This window comes from Aplysia californica, unplaced genomic scaffold (assembly GCF_000002075.1).
Source record: "Aplysia californica isolate F4 #8 unplaced genomic scaffold, AplCal3.0 scaffold00013, whole genome shotgun sequence".
Taxonomy (NCBI): domain Eukaryota; kingdom Metazoa; phylum Mollusca; class Gastropoda; order Aplysiida; family Aplysiidae; genus Aplysia; species Aplysia californica.
In genome coordinates, this window is record NW_004797283.1 from 2,037,203 (window position 1) to 2,040,841 (window position 3,639).

The window sequence follows — 3,639 nt, forward strand, 5'->3', positions numbered from 1 at the left end:
TTCTTCTTCTTCTTCTTCTTCTTCTTCTTCTTCTTCTTCGTCTTCTTCTTCTTCTTCTTCTTCTTCTTCTTCTTCTTCTTTTTCAAGTGCTAGAATTCGCCCCTCGTCTCTGCTCGGATGTTTTCTCAATCACACATCTGACCAAGTTCTCTACGCCAATCTCTGGTCTGCCTCTGACTCCTTTGATTACACTCCCCAGTGAGGGCAAGATGACCAAGTCATAATTATTATTATCGACCCATGTGTCTTAGGTATAGCACTTGAATACTTGTAATGTTATTTTTATAGTAACTGTCCACTCCACTGTGACAGTAACATTACCTAGTTTGATTTCTTTTCTTTCAAGGAAAATTTCAAGACTCTCCTTGGAAATCGAATTTCTGTTGCTTCTAGTTTATTTTCACTCTCTTAAGTAATTTTCCAGCATCCACAGCCGTAAATAAGGACTGACTAGATATCTACATGGCCTTTTGCAATCATTATTTTTTGTTGACAATGAGCTGTTTATATTGTTCAGGTTTCGATTTGTTTTAATAAAACCGTCTTTAGCTATTGTAATTATTTTAATTTGTGAGAGACATTTGAAATCAAATTATGTAATTATAAATATTATATCATAAATATATAAACATTTTACATTTATGCACTGTAAAGCGGTTAAAGTACACAGGCTTTGAGTGATTTACAATTCCGAATATCAACCTGTTGTAGTACATTATATTTAAGACGTTAAAGATACCTAGGTGTTTAATATATTTCTTTTTAAAACAAAAGTGATTTGAGCTGACTCTTGGATGAATTAAATAATGATGACACTCTAAAATAACAAGGAAGATTGTTCCATAATTTTATTTTGGAGCTATTTTGAAATGCAAATGACCTTTCGCCAAATATTTCATGTTCAATTTATAGTAAAATTAATTTTAGTCAGCATACCAATGTGTCAACATGTTAGTCGCCAAGACAAGTAGTTTAGGTCATGGAACCCGCATCTACGCAAAAAAAGCATGTGTGGCATCGTGGTGAAATCAGGCGCTCGACAAAATAATGGTTTTGTTAGACGTTTTACGGCACTCGCAACTGCATAAGGTCGTATGAGCACCAGAAGATTAGAGGTGTTACAAAAGAGTAACAAACATAAAAAAGAAAACGGGGAGATAAGGACGACAGATGTTTGATAGGAAAGAAGAAGCAAACCACACCAGAGCACCTGTCAACCACCCAAAATAATGAAAATCAAAGAAACCGACATGTTCTGCCCTATGGGCAGTTTATATGATTTATTGTTTTTTCTTTATTTCGGCTCACCACCTTTCTGGTCCTTTTAAAACACATATCTGTGTTGTTTTTGCCATAAAACGTTGATGATAGCAAAAAGAAAAGAACATTAAATAAAATAATTTTGATCCTTCAAAGGACACAAAATCTTTGAAAGTCACCAAACATTGGCTAATTGTACCTTTGGCACCTGACGACCGCAACCTCCTTCAATCGAAAATATCTAGACTTCCATTCAAGGTAGATGGACTAAACAAAAGCAAGACAAGCGTACAGACTTTAAGATTATACCAATAGCTCCACTCCACCCCCCCCCCCCCCCCAACCCCCGAAAAAAAGTTGACGAGCGTCTGATTTCATCGAGTCGTGACACATGTTGTCTTTTGCTTCAAGAACGTGGTGATGCGGATGGAGTTACCTCCTCTCTTGCTGAAAGGCCACGACGAGACAGAAATAGAAGTTGCAGTAAGGTAAGACCGACATTTGGTTGCCAGAGATTCGACTTTCTGATCTTTGGTTGGTAAAACGCACATCACAACGAGGTGAAATATTGGGCGTTATAAAGGTAGCGTATAAAGTTTCATAAGACAACCCCCCCCCCCCCCCCCCCAGAATAACAGAAACAAACAAATAATTCACTCCCGGATTAGAGAACCCCCGTAGTCTGGCGGATTATAATTTTGCCTTATCTCAAAACCAGGCAGAACAGAAGTTAATATTTCCTGTCTTCTGCGCTGATTCAGTAACGTTATTATGTATTTCGCTTCTGTTTTCTTTTCTAGAAGTTTATGTAATTTTGTCTGGATTATGTAAAAGTGTTATTTTGTTTAATTATCCTGACTCTTTCGCGTGTATTGATATAAACATGTGCAATTAATTCAAATATGCTTTTATATAACATGAGATAACGAGACTTCGAGGAAATACTCACTATCGTTCAAATGATGGCCTTTCTCATACAAACTCTGAAAGATATGACGCAAAAGAACACGGCGTACCGGCTTTCGTAGTGCATGGGTCCACGCTACGCCGTCAAACGCCGACGTCTTGAAGTCGACTCCTATTTGGGGACAAATTTTCATTGAGTATCTCGTTCTTCCTGTAAGGACGTTGTATCTAGACAGATAGGTAGATATATAGATATATCGATATAGATCGATCGATCGATCGATAGATAGATAGATAGATAGATAGATAGATAGATAGATAGATAGATAGATAGATTGAATGTTCAGTTTGTCCCAACTCATGTCTGTTTGCTCAGGTGAAAAATCCTCTTCAGCACGCTCACTTTAATGAACAAACTTGCCCGCAGATAATTTCCTAGTCCTCGACTCGTTGAAAAAAAAAGGGCAGGGTCGAAACCCACCTTATAAATGATCTAAATAAATAATTGTGTCAGTGGGAGCGTAAAACACCTATAAAAACCTGCGTGACAATGAAATTTCCCACGGGGAACGCCAGCTGTTTTCCAGCTCCTTCCTCGTGAGTATGACGAAAAAGAACAATACTTGAGATCTTTTTGTCACAACACCTCGTCTATGTAGTTATCATCGATGTCTTGTACAATGAACTGAATACAGTTAAAACGGCAACCAATTGTTGAGGAGAAAATCTTTTGTCTTAGACAGGTAGACATCACGCACAGTTTTATTACTTACTTTACTTTTACTGTTTCATCCTGTTGCTATTAAGCGTCGAGGGGAGATGCAGTTTTCTGTGGTAGGCCAGCTTCGCAGTTCTTTCAGTTGTGATATTATGTTTTCTCAGGGTTTCCTTGACACCCTCAAACCACCTTTTGCGTGGCCTTTCGCTTTTATTAAAAATATGCAAGGGTGAAAGTGGGAAGTGGTCGTTTGTACGAGTGATTGTCTTGCACATATGGCCGTTAGAGCAGGCTTGACTTTAAGCATAAATTATGCAGATCTGGTAGAATTCATATTTCACAAAGGTGGACTCTCGTGGTCGAGAGGCTACGGTGTTTGCCAGTCATTAAATAGGTCCCGTGTTCGAATCTGGATAGTGACGGAACATTTTTATCTCTAAAAGTTTCTCCTTTCACTCTGCTTTCTGCTCTCTAACAACGTTCTGTCGTCTGCAGCTTTCGTCTCCACTTTCTGCCCCTCTCTCCCCACCCTTCTTTGCACCCTCCTCTGGGCTCTTGACTCTTTTTGCAGCCTTTCTACTAATACTTCTTGGCTTCTTCTTTTAGCTGTCTTTCAACCACACCCCTGATTTTATGTTAGGTAAGATCAAACACGTAGGATAAGGGGGAATAAAAACAACGACTGGAAATGTTTATTGTGTCCAGAGCGCTCGTATGACCTTATGCAGTAGCGAGCGTCGCAAAACACTAACCCC